Source organism: Canis lupus, chromosome 10 (genome assembly GCF_011100685.1).
Source record: "Canis lupus familiaris isolate Mischka breed German Shepherd chromosome 10, alternate assembly UU_Cfam_GSD_1.0, whole genome shotgun sequence".
NCBI classification, from domain to species: Eukaryota; Metazoa; Chordata; class Mammalia; order Carnivora; family Canidae; genus Canis; species Canis lupus.
Genome location: NC_049231.1, coordinates 24,727,514 through 24,746,475, shown reverse-complemented (window position 1 = coordinate 24,746,475; position 18,962 = coordinate 24,727,514). Strand labels below are relative to the sequence as shown.

At 43.6% G+C, this 18,962-nt stretch overlaps 1 protein-coding gene across 1 annotated transcript in view; it reads left to right on the top strand.

Moving 5' to 3' along the window:
• ACO2 (aconitase 2) overlaps positions 1-18,962 on the top strand; it is a 56,322-nt gene that overhangs the window by 9,088 nt on the left and 28,272 nt on the right. The gene's annotated exons all lie outside the window — the stretch shown is intronic.

Here is an 18,962-nt window from a genome sequence, read left to right as displayed (position 1 = left end):
CCATGCCTTGCAGGATGGCCAAGAGGTCAGATTGGACTCCTGCTCAAGAATATGTCAGTCCCTTTGATTTGGACTGTTCTCTCAATACAAGTGGTCCCAAGGAGAGACTTCTGTCCTTTGGGAACAGAACGTAGCTGGTCTGTAGCATGTCTGACTTAGGGCAGTTGGGAAGGCCAGAGTTCCGAGGGGTGCAGGGGTGCGCATATAACACGCCCCAGGGTGGATCCCTTTTCCATAAGCTTTGCCGCAGCTAGCTCAGCACCTCTGCTACAGGTGCATGAATTTGAAAGCATGAAGAAGAGGCTTGTGTTCAAATTATGGCTCTGCCTTTATCTCTTTTCATCACCAAATATTTCTTGAACTTCTGAGTGTCAGATATTGTTCTAGGCTGAGTATGCATGGTAACGTGACTAGACAGGTTTTCTGCCTTAAGGGAGCTTATGCTTTAGTGGTATTTACTTTCTCATTTGCCTGGTTCTCCCATTTTCTCATCTAAACAAGGGACAAGCTGACCTGTAGTAATCCCTCTTGGCACATTTGTTGGGAAGGTGACATAAGATAATTGTTACCTTGCCTGGCATGATTTTGTTTTGTTTGTTCTGTTTCATTTCTTGCCAGGCTCCCCTGTGGGGGTCCATTTTGAGTATGTTTCCTCTTTCAGAATTTGTTCTGTGTCAGTAAACACAGGATCAGCGGAACCTCCCTTACCCCTTGGAGCCTTGGAGATTTTTTTTTAAGATTTTATTTTATTTATTCATGAAAGACACACACAGAGGCAGAGACATAGGCAGAGGGAGAAACAGGCTCCGTGCAGGGAGCCTGATGGTGGGACTCAATCCCAGAACTCCAAGATCACACCCTGAGCCAAAGACAGACACTCAACCACTGAGCCACCCAGGCTTCCCAAGCCCTGGAGATTTGGATCTCATTCAGTAAGGGAGGGGGCCCTACTAACACCCAGGAGCCAGACTCTACCAAAGGCACTTTGGTTCAGTGGTTGGAACTAAGAGCCCCCCCATCCCTCCTGTCCCTCCACTGAGAGCTGAGCCTTCCTGGCTGTTGGAGGCTGGGAGATACCCTTTTTTTTTCTCCTAAAGATTTTATTCATTTATTCATCAGAGACACAGAGAGAGGCAGAGACACAGGCAGAGGGCAAAGCAGGCTCTCTGTGGGGAGCCTGATGTGGGACTTGATCCCAGGACCCCAGGATCATGATCTGAGCCGAAGGCAGACACTCAACCACTGAGCCACCTAGGTGCTCAGGAGACACCTTCTGTAGCACAGTGAGTAGAATGTGGGCTCTAAGGCAGCCCCGGTGGCCCAGCAGTTTAGCGCCGCCTTCTGCCCAGGGCGTGATCTTGGAGACCCGGGATAGAGTCCCACGTTGGGCTCCCTGTGTGGAGCCTGCTTCTCCCTCTGCTTGTGTCTCTGCCTCTCTGTTTCTCTCATGAATAAATAAATAAAATCTTTAAAAAAAAAGAAAAGAAAAGAATGTGGGTTCTATAGGTTCCTAGCGGTGTGACCTTGGGCACGCCACTTCCTGTCTCTGGGCCTCTGCATCTTCAGGGCATTTAAAGCGGCTGAGCTTTGTACAGCTGCAGCAAGGTATGGAGTAGCTGGCACAGAGCAGGGTGACATCTAACAGCTATTTACTCCAAAACAGATCTGTGGGCGACTCCCACCCTTGTATAAAGTTAGGGAGCTGTTTTGTAGCAGAGGAAATGCTGTGTGGATGCTTAGATTATTAAAGACACAATGAGAGTTTTCAAGGATTTGAAAGGCTAAAGTATGGAAAACTGACTAGGCTCATTTGATCTGGTTCCAAAGGGCAGGGCTATGGGATGCCTGGGTGGCTCAGTGGTTGAGCATCTGCCTTTGGCTTAGAGCGTGATCGATCCCAGGGTCCTGGGATCAAGTCCTGCATCGGGCTTCCCACAGGGAGCCTGCTTCTCCCTCTCTGTGTCTCTCATGAAAAAATAAAATCTTTAAAACAACAATGACAGTCAGGGCTAGGAAGTGAGGCCTGTCGTGTGTCAGGCAGTGGACTGGGTACTTTCTCATAGGTGGTCTCTCTGAGCCCTCACTTGGGCCTGGGAAGGTTATCCCCACTTAGGGAAGATAAGGCAATATTTAGATGCTAAATACAGCTGCAGGAGGTTACACAGCTTGTTGGAGGCAGTCTCCAGTGCTGGAATCTGTGTTCTGATGTGACTGAGGCATGTTTCAGTTCAGTATAAGAAGCATTTGTTGTGGTTGGAAAGTATTAGAACTGTCCAGGAGTAAAATAGGCTTTCTGGAAGGAACTGAGCTTCCTGACCCCATCCTGTTGAATGAGGAGCTTAGGGAGGGTGCCGAAGAGAGGTTTCTGCTCAGTCCTGCTCTAGGTTCCTTTGTTCCAGAGGAAGTGGAGGATGAGGGCTTAGTGAAAGTACCCCGTGTAGATAAGGGCCTGGTGTGTACCTGTGAGAATTTCAGAAGACCTGAGACTTGGGCTCAGGCATGGGAAACAATTTTCATGTTTCCTAGTTGTTGCAACATCTGGGTTGGTAGGCCTTACAAGGGATCTCAGGGATGTTTCTGGGTCCCAGGGCCAGGTTGAACTGAGCGTGAAGTATATTTTGCTTTTGGATTTAGGAAACAAAAACATCCTAGTAGGTTGGTTGGTTGGTTGGTTGGTTGGTTGGTTATTTATTTATTTATTTATTTATTTATTTATTTATTTCTAGTAGGTTAGTATTTTTTAAAGATTTTATTTATTTATTTATTCATGAGAGAGATACACAGAGAGGCAGAGACACAGGCAGAGGGAGAAGCACGCTCCATACAGGAAGCCCGATGTGGGACTCAATCCTGGGACCCCAGGATCATGTCCCTGGCCGAAGGCAGGCGCTAAACTGCTGAGCCACCCAGGGATCCCCCTAGTAGGTTTTTTTTTTTTTTTTTTTAAATATGCCCACAAATCACCATCCTTCTTTAAATAATATTGATCCAGACTATTTTTCCTCAACCACAGTGGTTAGCGTATTATAGGACTCAGTAATGTCTGTTTTTAAGGTTAATTTCTTAACTCTTTTTCTTGTTTATGAAAGTAATTTGCCCATTATAGGAAACTTGGAAAATACAGAGGTATAGAGAGCATATCATAAAAGTTACCTATAATTATCTGTAATACCCCACCTTTACCCAGAGATAACTACTGTTAATATTCTGGTGTATTTCCTTCCAGTGTTTTTAAATTTTTATAATCCAGATTAAAAACATGTACAAGGGCAGCCCCGGTGGCGCAGCGGTTTAGCGCCGCCTGCAGCCCAGGGCATGATCCTGGAGACCTGGGATCGAGTCCCACGTCGGGCTCTTTGTATGATGCCTGCTTCTCCCTCTGCCTGTGTCTCTGCTTCTCTCTCTGTCTCTGTGACTATCATAAATAAATAAAAATAAAAAAAAAATAAAAACACAATAATACATGTATTTATAATCATAAAAGTAACAAGACATTCTTATAAGTATTTGAACAGTTTTTTTTTTAAAGATTTTATTTATTTATTCATGATAGACATAGAGAGAGAGAGGTAGAGACACAGGCAGAGGGAGAAGCAGGCTCCATGCCGGGAGCCTGACGCGGGACTCGATCCCGGGACACCAGGACTACGCCCTGGGCCAAAGGCAGGCGCTGAACCGCTGAGCCACCCAGGGATCCCCCCCTTGAACACTTTTTTAAGTAATCTCCACACCCAATGTGGGGCTCGAACTCAGAACCCAGAGATCAAGAGTTGCATGTTCCACCAACTGAGCCAGTCAGGCTCTTGATAAAGCTAAAATCTGGGGAGCCTAGGTGGCTCAAATGATTAGGTGTTTGCCTTCTGCTCAGGTCATCTCTAATTGAGCCCTGCATTGGAATCCCTGCTCTGTGGGAAGCCTGCTGCTTCTCCTTCTGCAGCTCCCCCTCTTTGTGCATTCTCGTTCTCTCTCTCAGATAAAATCTTAAAAATAAAAAAAGCTAAAATCTTTCTTTTCTACCACACTTTTTTTTTTTTTTTTTTAAGATTTTATTCATGAGAGGCAGAGGGAGAAGCAGGCTCCCTTGGGAAACCTGATGTGGGACTTGATCTCAGGACCCCAGGATCATGACCTGAGCCAAAGGCAGACGCTCAACCACTGAGCCCCCAGGTGCCCCTCTACCAGACCTTTCTTAAATTTACCTCCAGAAGTAACAGCAGATCAAGCTATGTCCTCTTAGATCCATTTCTGTGAACATGTAGTGCAGACAGTGTTAAAGCAGTAGGTTGTGTGTTTTATCTGTAACTTAATAGCGAATCTCAAGAGAGGTTGGTTTGTTTGTTTTAAGATTTTATTTATTTATTCATGAGAGAGAGACAGGCAGAGACACAGGCAGGAGAAGCAGGCTCCACGCAGGGAACCCGATGTGGGACTTGATCCCGGGTCTCCAGGATCACACCCAGGATTGAAGGTGGCGCTAAACCACTGAGCCACTCAGCCACCCTGGCTGCCCTCAAGAGTTTTTCCTGAAGTGTTTATAGTGTTCCACAAAATGGATAAAATGTAACTTAAAAAAACATGTTTCTAATTTTTTAAAGATTTTATTTTGAAGTAATCCTCCACCCAATGTGGGGCTCCAACTCAACTGTCCTGCGATCAGGAGTCACATGCTCCACCAACTGAGCCAGCCAGGCCCCATAGGTTGTTTTTAGTTTTTTAAATATTTTGTTTAATGGTGCATTGAGCATTCTCGTAGCTCCTCCTTGTGTGTATGCATGGTATATGGGGAAAGTTCCAACTTGCTCAGTCACAAGTGTACTGAGTTTTAGCAGCTGTTGGCCACTTCCCACCAAGAAGACTTTACTGGTGTTCTTTAATAGTGAAATTCAAGGTTATTGTTTCCTCCAAATCCTTACCAGTGCTTTATGTTGTAAATCTTTGAGAGTTTTGCCAATTACTTTTATATAATGAAGGTGGAAGAAAGCGGTCATGTTCTTCTTCTTTTTTTTTTTTTTTTAAGATTTATTTATTTATTCATGATAGACATAGAGAGAGAGAGGCAGAGACACAGGAGGAGGGAGAAGCAGGCTCCATGCCAGGAGCCCGATGTGGGACTCGATCCTGGGATTCCAAGATCGCGCCCTGGGCCAAAGGTAGGTGCCAAACCACTGAGCCACCCAGGGATCCCCGTCATGTTCTTTAAAAAAAAAAAATTTGCCTTCATTCTTCTGCTTTTTAACAATCCAAAGTGGACTGCCAGTTGTAGGAAACAGTGTGGTGCTTAGAAAAATGATTTCTATTTCTTTAAAAAGATTTTTCTCATCCTAAAGCTAATGTATATGGACAGTATTATAGGTCCACACTAACGTACATTTAAAAGTTAAAAAAAATTTTTTTAAGATTTTATTTATTCATGAGAGACACATACAGAGGCAGAGACATAGGCAGAGAGAGAGAAGCAGGCTCCATGAGGGAGCCCGATGTGGGACTCGATCCTGGGACTCCAGGATCACGCCCTAGGCCGAAGGTAGGCCTCAACCACTGAGCCACCCAGGCATCCCAAAATGTTCAAATATTTCCATAATTTCACCCTACAGGGGAGAGCTGCTATTAAGTTTGGCAGTTATTCCACTTTGATTTTGTTTGGCTTCTTTAATTCATTTGTGTCTAGATCAATACTTAGAATTGCCAGGAGATACTCAGAAGGGTTGAGTGTTTGAGCTTTAGAGCTCAAGTTGTGCTTGAATGCTGGTGCTGTTCACTCCCTGTGAGACCTCCGGCAAGTTGCCACCCTTCTGCAGCCTCAATTTCCTCATCTGTTAAATGGAGCTCATATTTTAGAAGAGGGCTCTTCATCCAACTAAAGTACTTAGAGTTTGGCACTCAGTGGGAAGTATTAAATATTACTAATAAAGGTCTTTGCTTAGAAACCCCAGCCATGACACCTGTTCATTGTGGGTTATAGGTGTGGGTACTGTGGTGCCAGGGACTGTGAGGAGAGGTAGATTTGGCATGGAATGAGTGTTTCCTGCCTCTCTTGGAGTCACTGTGTATTAAATACACTGGGTACCTGGCGTCGGCCAGGAAGTCTGGTGGGAGGGAAAGTGGTAGTGGTAGATATCCCCATGATGAGCTTCAAGGAGTCTGTAAAATTGTATTTTATGTGTTTTGTAAATTTTCTTTTTTTTTAATATTTTTTAATTTTTATTTATGATAGTTACAGAGAGAGAGAGAGGCAGAGACACAGGCAGAGGGAGAAGCAGGCTCCATGCACCAGGAGCCCGATGTGGGATTCGATCCCGGGTCTCCAGGATCGCGCCCTGGGCCAAAGGCAGGCGCCAAACCGTTGCGCCACCCAGGGATCCCCTGTAAATTTTCTTCATGAAATGTGGCCTACTCTTTAAAATGGCTGGAAAAACTCTCGTAAATTATATTTTTAAAAAATCTACTTGTAGCATTTTACGTAATAATTGCTATTTGAGGGGGGAACCCATTCATATCCTTTCTTAGCTTCCATAATACTCCAGCTATTATTCCTTTTTTTCCAAATGAGGAAACTGGGTTCAAGGTGAAGCCTGCTTGAGATCACACAGCTAGTAAATGGTAGAACTGGCCTTTGGAGCTAGAGCTAAGTTCTTTTCACTGTGTGCTTATAAACCACGGGTTATAATTCAAGTTATAGGATAGTGAACCACACCCAGCCTGACCTTCCACCATTTCCCGCTTTGTCTGTTATATCTTCCCATTCTGAGTGCTTAATAGCTTTTACACGCTTGACTTGATCATTCTGTATCTTTTTACATACTGTCTGTCCTTTTTGAGTGCCTTGTAGACTCCTGTTATCCTCCCCACAGCCCTGCTCTGTGAAACCCTGTCCTAGCATCCCAAGTGGAGTTCATTATTGCTCCCTCTGCAGCACGCTTGCCTCTGGTATGTGCTTCCTTTTTGGCATAGGTGACAGTTGGTTGCATTTACATGCTGATCTTGGTCAGACTAAGTATATTAACTTAGGGACTTTCTCTTCTTGGTATCTATTTCCTATTGTTTGGCACATAATTGGTGTTACAGTGTTAAAATGCATACAGACCTCCTTCCTAGGAAAGAAGTTACACGATAAGCCACCATCAACCTATTCTCCCTTTGCCCCTGTTGAATGCATTATCTACTTAGCAGCCATAGTGATTTTTTTTTTATTTTTTTTTTCATGCAAATATGGTCCAGTCACAATCCTGCTTAAACCTTCTGTGGCTTCCCACTGCTTTTAGGATCAAGTTAAACATTTAACATGTCCTACCATAAAGGTCACACACACTTACAAGACATGGTCAAGGCCTTGGATCAGTAAAGGTACAATGAGGCACTCATATACAGATAGTTCATGACTGACACAGACAAGAAGAACAAGCTGAAGGTGCCAGCTCCCTGGGTCCTGGTCCCACACACCAAAATGGACAACATTAAAGCAAAAGATGCTGATGACTGCACACAAGTTGTGGGTGTGCTGTTTCAACTCAGCGGGTTTACATTCTGCAGCTCAGGTCTGCAAGATGTGGAGCAGAAAGCTTCATACCTCATCAGATTCTGGGAGACAGGAGAAACTGTCTCATGACAGCCTCCCAGAGGAGATAAGGAAGCAAGTGGGAGATGGCCTCACAGCAGCTCCTCTAGAGGCCTCCCATCTAGTGTTCCAGGAGGATCACAAGGTGTTCTGGCAAGACTCAGAGGAGCTGTTGTCCCATGTTGCTAGGGTACTTTTCTCCTAGGATACTTTTTTCTTCCTATAAGGTCCCTCATGATACCTGGCTCCTTTTTACCTCTTAGCCTTATTTTCTGCCATTCCTGCTGCACTTGGCTCACTTTGTTCCAGCCAAGCTGCCTTTCTCTGTTTTCAGTTACAGGTGGTTTCCTGACTTGGGGCCTTTGCACATGCTGATCTGTGCCTGCAGGTTTCCTTGGATTCCTTCCGCTAAACGCCATTTGATTTGCCTGGCTAACTCCTATAATGTTTCAGTTCTTTATTTTATTTTATTTTATTTTATTTTATTTTATTTTATTTTATTTTATTTTTATTTTTATTTTTATTTTATTTATTTTTAAAGATTTTATTTATTTATTCATGAGAGACAGAGAAAGAGAGGCAGAGACACAGGCAGAGGGAGAAGCAGGGGAGCCCGATGTGGGACTTGATCCTAGGACCCCAGGATCATGCCCTGGGCCAAAGGCGGCACTAAACCACTGAACCTGGGGTGCCCTTATTTTTTTTGTTTTTAAGATTTTATTTATTTATTCATAGACAGAGAGAGAGAGGCAGAGACTCAGGCAGAGGGAGAAGCAGGCTCCATGCAGGGAGCCCGATGTGGGACTCAATCCCGGGTCTCTAGGATCACACCCCAGGCTGCAGGCGGCGCCAAAGCCCTGCGCCACCGGGGCTGGGCTGCCCATGTTTCAGTTCTTAGACTAAATATTACTTTCTTGGAGAAGCCCTTCTCCTAGTCTAGTTTAATAAGTTCTCTTGCTTTCTACTGTTATAACTGATTAGCTTTCCTTTCATAGTACTTTTCCCTCATGTAGCTGCTTATATGGTCCTTCATTTTTTTTTTTTTAATTTTATTTATTTATGATAGGCACACAGTGAGAGAGAGAGAGGCAGAGACATAGGCAGAGGGAGAAGCAGGCTCCATGCACCGGGGGCCCGACATGGGATTCGATCCCGGGTCTCTAGGATTGAGCCCTGGGCCAAAGGCAAGCGCCAAACCGCTGTGCCACCCAGGGATCCCCCTTATATGATCCTTCAAATGATTACTTTGTATCCATTTCTTCCTTAAATTATAAAGTCAGCATGGGCAGGGAAGTGCCTATCTTGCTTATCTCATTAATTTAGGCACCACAGTATAAATTCTTGGACTTGGTAAGTATTTGTTGAAGGAATCAGTAACACTTTAGTTTAAATTAGGGAAGTAGTATGGCAGAAATAGCGCTGACTTGAGAATTGAGCTGATTCAGTTTTCCTAATCACTTTTTAAAAAAATATTTAGTTATTAATGAGAGACACAGAGAGAGAGAGGCAGAGACACAGGCAGAAGGAGAAGCAGGCTCCATGCAGGGAGCCTGATGTGGGACTCTATCTGGGTCTCCAGGATCAGGCCCTGGCCTGAAGGCAGCACTAAACTGCTGAGCCACCCAGGCCGCCCACTAACCATTGTTAACTAGGTATGTGACCTCGAGCTTTCATTTCTTCATCTGTCAAATGAAGTAAAATACTTGGTGATCTGGGCTTACCTGGGTTTCTATGATAATCAGTGATTCTGGATGAACATTTAATTAGCAGGATTCGGGGCATCTGGGTGTCTCAGTCAGTTGAGTGTCTGCCTTCGGCTCAAGTCATGATTTCAGGGTCCTGGGATCGAGCCCTGCATCAGGTTCTCTGCTCACTGGGGAGTCTGCTTCTCCCTCTCTCTGCCTGCTGCTCCCCCTGCTTATGTGCTCTTTCTGTCAAATTAATAAAATCTTAAAATACTTAGAGTTCTAAAGGAGTGGGGCCTAAGATAAGAATCCCACTGTTTTTTTTTTTTTTAAGGTTTTATTTATTCATAGAGACAGAGAGAGAGGTGCAGAGACACAGGCAGAGGCAGAAGCAGGCATCATGCAGGGAGCCCGATGTGGGACTCGATCCAGGGTCGCCAGGATCACGCCCTGGGCTGCAGGCGGCGCTAAACCGCTGCGCCACCGGGGCTGCCCCAGAATCCCACTGTTTAGTTGACATCTCTACCCAAGTGTCCTCTCCAGAAGCAAACTCCTCTCCCCTTCAAGTCTGTTCTTCACTTGCCTTCCCCATTTCAGCATGTAGCAACTCCATTCTTCCAGTTACTCAGGCCCAAACTCCAGTGTCCTTTTTTTTTTTTTTTTATTTAAAGATTTTATTTATTTATTCATGAGAGACACAGAGAGGCAGAGACATAGGCAGAGGGAGAAGCAGGTTCCATGTAGGAAGCCTGATGCGGAACCCGATCCCAGCACTCCGGAATCACGTCCTGAGCCAAAGGCTGACACTCAACCACCGAGCCACCCAAGCATCCCCCCAGTGTCATTCTTGACTCTTCTCTCACATCCCTTGGCCAATCTCTCAGCAGATCTTTTTTTTTTTTTTTTTAAGATTTTTATTTATTTATTCATGGTAGACATAGAGAGAGGCAGAGACACAGGCAGAGGGAGAAGTAGGCTCCATGCCGGGAGCCTGGCGCAGGACTCAATCCTGGGACTCCAGGACTGTACCCTGGGCCAAGGCAGGCGCTAAACCGCTGAGCCGTCCAGGGATCCCCTCTCTCAGCAAATCTTAACTGTTACTGCCTTCGGCATATATCCAGACTCTAGCCCCTTCTCACTGCCTCCACCACTCTAACTCTGGTCCATGTCACCATCATCTTTCACGGGGCTGTTACACTAGCCTGCAACCTGGTCCCCCTGCTGCCTTCTGTTCTACATGGAGCAGCCAGAAGGATCCTTGGGAAGAAGTTGGAGCATTGATTCCTGTTCAGAATTCTTCATTAGCTTTTCGCTCAGAGTAAAGTCAGAATCTTTAGTCAATTCTGCAAGATCCTATACAATTTGAATCCTTGTTCTTTTTTTTTTAAGTTTTTTTTTTTTTTAATTTTTATTTATTTATGATAGTCACACACAGAGAGAGAGAGAGAGAGAGGCAGAGACAAAGGCAGAGGGAGAAGCAGGCTCCATGCACCGGGAGCCCGACGTGGGATTCGATCCCGGGTCTCCAGGATCGCGCCCTGGGCCAAAAGCAGGTGCTAAACCGCTGCGCCACCCGGGGATCCCCCGCTGCGCCACCCAGGGATCCCTGAATCCTTGTTCTTATCTCTTACCAACATTCCCCCTTGTTTATTCTGCTCTGGCCACGCTGGCTTCTTTGCTGTTTGTTTTGTTTTGTTTTTTAATTTTAAAATTACCATTTTAACCATTTTAAGTATATAGTTCAGTGGCATCAAGTACCTTAGCATGGTTGGGCAGCCATCACCACTTACCATCTTCAGAGCTTTTTTTTCATTGTCCTGTACTGAAACTCTGTCCCCATTTAGACACTAACTCCCTATTTCCCTCTTCCCCCAGGCACTGGCAACTACCATCTACTTTCTATCCATTTGTTTATTCCAGGTACCACATGTAACTGGAATTCATAAAGTATTTGTACTTTTGTGACTGGCTTATTCCACTTAGCATAATGCCTTCAAGGTTCACCCACGTTGTAGCATGTGTCAGGATTTTTCAGACTTTTAAAACTCTTTTCAAGGACGCCTGGCTGACTCAGTGGAGCATGCAACTCTTGTTCTCAGGGTTGTGAGTTCGAGCCCTATGTTGAGTTGGGTGGAGAGATTACTTAAAATCTTTTATTTATTTAATCCATTAGCTGAGCCAACCAGGTGCTCCAAAATTTTTTTTCAAGGAATATTCCATTATATGTATGCATCACACTTTATCCATTCATCCATCAATAGATACTTGGGTTGCTGCCACTTTTTGACTGTTATCATAACAATGCTGTTATCAGTGTGGGTGTAGAAATACCCCTTTGCTGTTCTTTGAAAACAAAAGTTACCACCTCACTTTAGAGGACCCTTGGGTTTTCTGTAGGAGATGCTTTTCCTTCATTCTGTAGGTTGGCTTGTACCTTTTGTCAGGTCATTGTTCAATGTCACCTTCTCATAGAAGCCTTTCCCAACTATCCTATTTTAAATTGCACCTCCTCACACTGCCCTGGCTCTTTTTCCCATCACTCATGCTTCATCCTCTTTCATGATGCTTACCAACATCTGACAGAGGTTTTACTTTTTTCTCTGTCTCTGTCTCCATCTGACTTTCTCAAAGGCTGGGGAATGTCAGGTCCAAGAAGATTGTTTTGTTCATTGCTGTATCCTCAGTGCCTAGAAGAGGGCCTGGCACCCACAGTCACTCAGTAACTATTTGATGGACAGATGAATGAATAAATATGAGTGAATAAGGTTTGGTGGTAGGAGGGAAAAGGGACAGTGAAGAGAGATGGTTTTCCCCAGTCAGCTGTGCTCATCAGTTCTCATATTTCTGGATGCTACTGTGATCCTGAGGGTAAAATTAAAATCTTAGCTTTTTCTTCCTCGTATCTTCTCCAGTGATTGTACCTGCCCCCCGAAACCCCCCAAACAGTTGTGTTCTGGAGAAGTTGCATGACAGCCCAGAATGTGCACACAATTGAGGGGATCAACATGAGTTTGCAGGTGTTAAATCTCATCAAGGAAACCAAAACAACACCTCCCCCACTGTGTGCCAAACAAACCATTTTCCACTATTAGATCATTACTTAAAGGGCCTTTTTTAACATGAAAGGTATAGGAAGGCAAGATTCAAAACAAAAGACATGTTTTAAATTTAATAAATTTGACTTTTTAAAAAAATTTGCTTATGTTGTCTTTATTTTTCCAATTTTCTTGGTGGATAGCTGTGCGCAGAGAGGCACCAAGCAGGTGGCTGAGGCCTGGGTGCCTCTGGCACCACAGACTGAACAGAACCATGGTAGAGAGCCTGATGATGCTCAGCAAAGGTCCAGGGTGATCGTGAACCAGTCATTTCTTAGGGCTATTTGGCCCTGACATTTGTAACTCTCTAAATTGTGAGTTCTCTCAGGTGTTGTTCAAATTGCCCTATCCTGACCTGTCATTGGATCATGAAATGAATGGAGTGAGATTTTTGCCTTCAAGAAAAGATAATCTATAATGCTAAGGGAAAAAAGGAAGACACAAAGAGCCCCTATGGTGTGATTTATATGCACTAGCCACAGTAGATAGACCTCATGTCTTCAGTAGCAACTTTAATACTACCACCCTTTTTGTTTTCATGTCTGCCTTATCCTACCAGATTGTGATCCTGCCCGTAGGGACAGCGTGGTGGTGGTGGAATTTAGTGGGTATAGCTAAGCTTTCCTCAGGCACGCTGTACCACATGGGACATAGGTGTGCGGAGATCCTGACCCCCCCCCACCTCCCCACCCCCACCATTGCCTCCCAGCGGCTCGCTGATCTGTTTACCTAGCTGTAATGTCCAAAAAATAAGGTATTTTATTCATGGGCCTTAACTTGGAAGGGGTGGGAACCATGTGGTAACAGTGTTTGGCACCTAGGAAGGTATTCGTTGTTTGTTAAATGAGGTAGTCTAGACAGAGGTTATTCTTCCTTATTAATATTTTAAAATAGAAAGAGTAAGCAGTTTGGTCAGTCGAGGCGGCCAATAATAAGCATGTACCGTTCTGAATCTGTTTCGCTTTCTGTGACACCATCCTGGGTTGCGTTTTATGTGCGCGTACATACATAGTGTTGCATCCTCACCCATGTGTAAATGAAGGCGAAGGCTATGGCTAATTCGGAAAAGCCTGAGCTCTGGAGGTTTTCTTCCCTGGTACAGATAAATCTATTCTGACATTGCCACATTTTCCTCTGGGCCTTTGGGGAATACACGGGTTTATCTGAGAACCTGCTTGCTGGGGAGGAATATTTATAGAATCTCTGAGCTGGAAAGAACTTTGGAGAACATCTATCTAGTCAGTGGTTGCCAGACATGGCAATATCAGAGTGACTTGGTAGTCTTTACCGAGGCTTAGGCTCTACCCCACGTGATTCTGATGGAGAGGTCTGGGCGTGGTAGGGCCTAGAAGCTGAAACCTCTCAGGTGGCTTTGATGCAGCTGGAATGATCCACTTCTCCCATTTCATAGATGGGGAAAGGGAGACACAGAAAAGTGAGATTACTGCAAGGGTACCTAGTGGCCTAGCTAGGAGGCCAGATCTCTGGACTCCCATGCCCCGAATGTTCCTTCTTGTCACGTGGGGGGCTCTCTGTTTGATCCACACATGAGGAAGTAGCCCATGGGGCAGGCACACCATGGCTCTTTGGCTGTCTGAGCGTGGTGCCCTCATCGGAATGTTGGATTGCAAAATTAGAGTTCAAGGACAAAAATACAGTGACACTAGGGGATTTCAGCTCCCTCTACGCCAGCTGAAAACAGCTTGCTATCTTTTTAGCTACACATCACCTTAATACAAATTTGGAGAATTATAGGAAAAGAAAAATAAAAAAATATAAGAAAAATTTCCCACTTAACCCAAACATTTTTTATGATGTTAGTGCATTTCCTTTTGGTCTTTTTTCCCCTGTGAACATGAGTTTTAGCATTGTAGACAGTGTTTTCATTTATTATTATATCACAGACACTTTCCTGTGTTGCTACTTAGTATTTAAACCTATCATTCCTATCCATAGAAATTAAACATGTTAAGTTGCTTTTAGTTTTAGGGGCTATAAGTAGTAATGCAGTGAACTACTCAACGCATACAGTATCATTTTCATGTTTAGAATTATTTCTCAAGGATAGATTTTCAGATATAGAATGTGGGGGACGCCTGGGTGGCTCAGTGGTTGAGCATCTGCCTTTGGCTCAGGGTGTGATCCCGAGATCTGGGATCGAGTCCCACATCAGGCTCCCTGCATGGAGCCTGCTTCTCTCTCTGCCTATGTCTCTGCTTCTCTCTCTGTGTCTCATGAATAAATAAATAAAAATCTTAAAAAACAAAAGATATGGGGATCCCTGGGTGGCGCAGCGGTTTGGCGCCTGCCTTTGGCCCAGGGCGCGATCCTGGAGACCCGGGATCGAATCCCACGTCGGGCTCCCAGTGCATGGAGCCTGCTTCTCCCTCTGCCTGTGTCTCTGCCTCTCTCTCTCTCTCTCTCTCTCTCTCTGTGACTATCATAAATAAATAAAAAAAAAAAAGAAAAAGAAAAAAAAAACAAAAGATATGGAATTGCTGGGTCAGAGGGTAAGGATATTACTGTGGGTTTCATACTGACAAACTGTTTTATGAAAAAGATCAGTTTGCTTTTACTCCACAGCAAGCAGTCTGCAAGAATATTTATTTTTGGTTTTGAGCATTTAATTTTTAATTAAAAATTAACAGTTATATTTTTTCTAATTATAAGAAATATTAGGGGTGCCTGGCTGGCTTAATAGGTGGAGCATGCAACTCTTGATCTTGGGGTGGTGAGTTTGAGCCCCACGTTGGGAGTAGAGATTACTTAAAAAACAAAAAAGAAGGAAATTTAAACCATAATTGTTGTCTTTCTCAAAGTATTTTTTTGTTATAAAATTTTACACATAAAGTGGGGATCCCTGGGTGGCGCAGCGGTTTGGCGCCTGCCTTTGGCCCAGGGCGCGATCCTGGAGACCCGGGATCGAATCCCACATCGGGCTCCCGGTGCATGGAGCCTGCTTCTCCCTCTGCCTGTGTCTCTGCCTCTCTCTCTCTCTGTGACTATCATGAATAAATAAATAAAATCTTTTAAAAAAAAAAAAAATTTTACACATAAAGAAAAGTAAAAAGTAGTAGCAAGAACACCCATATACATGCCTACCATCTTGTCTGAACAGTAACATTTTGTTTTACTTGCTTGCTTCACTATGTAGTTTTTAATTATTTTTTATTATTTTTTTCTTGACCATTTCAAAATAAATTGAAGGCATTGTGACACCTCATTCCTAAAAACTTACAACATTTGTTTCTTAATAAGTTAGTTAGCTATGGAACTATAATGCCATTATCTGTTCTCCCAAAAATGTCTTTGGTAGTGGTCTTTTTCCAAATCAGGATGTAATAAAAAAAATTTACACATTGTATTGGTTTTACTCTTTTAAAGGTCTTTCTTACTCTAGAACACTCTCAACCCCCACCTCCCATACACCTTGTTTACCCTGTCATGTTGACTTTTCAGAGATACCAGGCCAGTTTTCTTGTAGAAAGTCCACATCCTGGATTTGATTGATTGTCGTTTCTTTCCATGATTTCCCCTTGGGCTGTGGCTAAGGTCCCAGTGCCTGTTTAGATTCAGGTTAAACATTTTTTGAACAAGAATTCTTTTTTCCTTCGTATTTATTTTTTTAAGTAAATTCTGCCCCTGAGGTGGGGCTTGAATCCATGACCCCAGGATCAAGTGTCTCATGCTCTACTGACTGAGCCAGCCAGGCACCCTGACAAGAATTCTTCTTAGGTGTTGCTGTCCCACCAGGTAGATGAGTGTCACGTACTCTTGCTATTGGTAATGCTAAGCTTGATCTCTGGGTTAAGGTAATGGTTGCCCTTCTAGTATAAAGGTATTTTTTTTCCCTCTTCCCTTTTTTTTTTTTTTTTAATTTTACTTATTCATGAGAGACACATAGGCAGAGGGAGAACCCTACAGGGAGCCTGATGCAGGACTTGATCCCAGGACCTCGGGATCATACCCTGAGCCGAAGGGAGATGCTCAACTGCTGAGCCACCCGGGCATCCCCTAATTTTTTTTTTTTTTTTGAAGATTTTATTTGACAGAAAGTGCAGGAGGAGGGGAGGAGGGGCAGAGAGAGGGAGAGGCAGACTCCTCGCTGAGCAGGGAACCCCCCACACAGGGCTCCATCCTAGGACCCTGGGATCATGACCTGAGCCTGAAGGCAGTCACTTAACTGACTGAGCCACCCAGGTGTCCCTGTGTCTTCCTTATTAATGATAAATTCCTGTAAATCGCTGAAACAAGGGTTTATTTTTTTAAAAAATTGTTGATTGTCAAATTGCCAGTAAATGATTGTATTAACACCATTCCACAGTCCACATGCTTTCTGCACCTGTTTGCCTTGCTCATTCTTTTTTCTTGGTTACAAAAGGAGCTCCTATATCCTATATATCACATTACATTTAAAAGTTATAGAGGGGATCCCTGGGTGGCTCAGCGGTTTGGTGCCTGCCTTCAGCCCAGGGTGTGATCCTGGAGTCCTGGGATCGAGTCCCGCATCAGGCTTCCTATGTGGAGCCTGCTTCTCCCTCTGCCTGTGTCTCTGCCTCTCTCTCTCTCTGTGTGTCTCTCATGAATAAATAAATAAAATCTTAAAAAAAAAGAGAAATACTTGGCCTAGAAAGTAAAAGTGCCCATAATTCTAATTCTTAGAGATAATTGCTATGCACAGTTCAGACATACCATTTTTAAAACATATCTATATGTGTGAATTGTTATTTACAATTATATAGAAATGAGCTCTTATTATAATGCCATCTTCTACTTATTTTTTCCCTGAATGTGTCATGGAAGTTTTTCTCTCCCAGTAAAGGTAGATCTACCTTATTATTTTTTTAAAAGGTAAAATATGTAACATAAATGTTGACATTTTAACCATATTTAAGTATTCAATTCAGTGGCATTAATTACATTCACAGTGTTATAGGACCACCACCTCTAATTCTTTCCTTTTTTAAAAAAGTTTTTAATTAAGTAAACTCTATACCCAACATGGAGCTCAAACTCATGACACTGAGATCGAGTCACACAAGCCAGCCAAGCACCCCTCTAGTTAATTCTTTTTTTTTTTTTAAGATTTTATTTATTTATTTATTCATGAGAGACAGACAGAGAGAGAGAGAGAGAGAGGCAGAGACACAGGCAGAGGGAGAAGCAGGCTCCATGCAGGGAGCCTGACATGGGACTCGATCCCGGGTCTCCAGGATCATGCCCTGGGCTAAAGGCAACGCTAAACCACTGAGCCACCTGGGCTGCCCTAGTTAATTCTTTTTAAATGGCTGTAAGATGGCATTCCTTGGTGGATGAACCAGAATTTATTCAATCAGTGCCCTATTTTTTGGACAGTTGGTTGTTCTCTTAAGAATGGTGCCGCAGGGATGCCTGGGTGGCTCAGTGGTTGAGTGTCCGCCTTCAGCTCAGGGCGTGATCCTGGGGTCCTGGAATCAAGTCCCTCATAGGGCTCCCTACAGGGAGCCTGCTTCTCCCTCTGCCTATTTCTCTGCTTCTCTCTCTCTCTCTGTGTCTCTCATGAATAAATAAAATCTTTTGAAAAAGTTAATTTAAAAAAAGTGCTGCAGAGAATATCCTTGCCTATCTGTGTTCATTTATGTGAGCTAGCTTTCTGGAATTGGGGAAAGCTAGTTAGAAGATACAAACGTTTTACATTTCTTTCTTTTCTTTTCTTTTTTTTTTTTTACATTTTACATTTCAATAAATATTACCTAATTGTCTTTCAAAAACACTGAACCTGTGAATTCCTGGATGGCTCAGTTAAGCCTCTGGTAAGCGGTTGAGCACCTGACTCTTGATCTTGGCTCAGGTCTTGACCTCAGGGTCGTGAGTTCAAGCCCTGTGTTGGGTCCACACTGGGTGTAGTGCCTACTTAAGAAAAAAAAAAGTGTTGTTACAGTGTTTATACTGTAACCAAGAGCATCTGAGACTGGTAAATTATTGATTTGTCTTGTTAACTATTTGCTCTCACAAGGTTAACCAGACCTGCTCTGTGTTTAACCCTGTTCAAATTGAAGAGCTAGTTGGCCAAACAGAAGCAAGAATAATAGTTTAATTGATACTTATGTAGTACGTATATCAGACCTAGTGTTCAGGCATGGGAAATTTATTATGAATAAACTGACACATCCCTCCTCAGTGGAACTTAGACACCAATGGAGACAGATACCATCTCACAAATGAATGTCAAGAAGTAGCAAGTAGGCATAGATAATAGGAGGCTTTGGTTGGGCTGGGAGTTCAGGAAGGATTCCCTGTCCCTGTTAATTTGGAATTTGAAGGATCAATGGGAATGATATAGGCAAAGAGCAGATTAGGAATGAAGGGTAGACAGAGAACATTCTGAGCTGCACAAACAGCATGTGCAAAGGTACTGTGGCAGATTCCTTTAGATTTTTTTTTTACTGGCCAATGAAGTTCAACATATTCGGTGCCTTTGAGGAAGGCAAATTCAGAATCACTGAGAGACCAAATAGAAGAGATCCCACCTCCAGGACCTTATAAGTAGAGAGATGAGAGGCTTTCCTAGGAAAATTCTGAGAAATTGCAAGTCATCTGCAGGAGAGAAGGCAGAGATGCACCAAAAGACATCAGCTTAGATTTTTA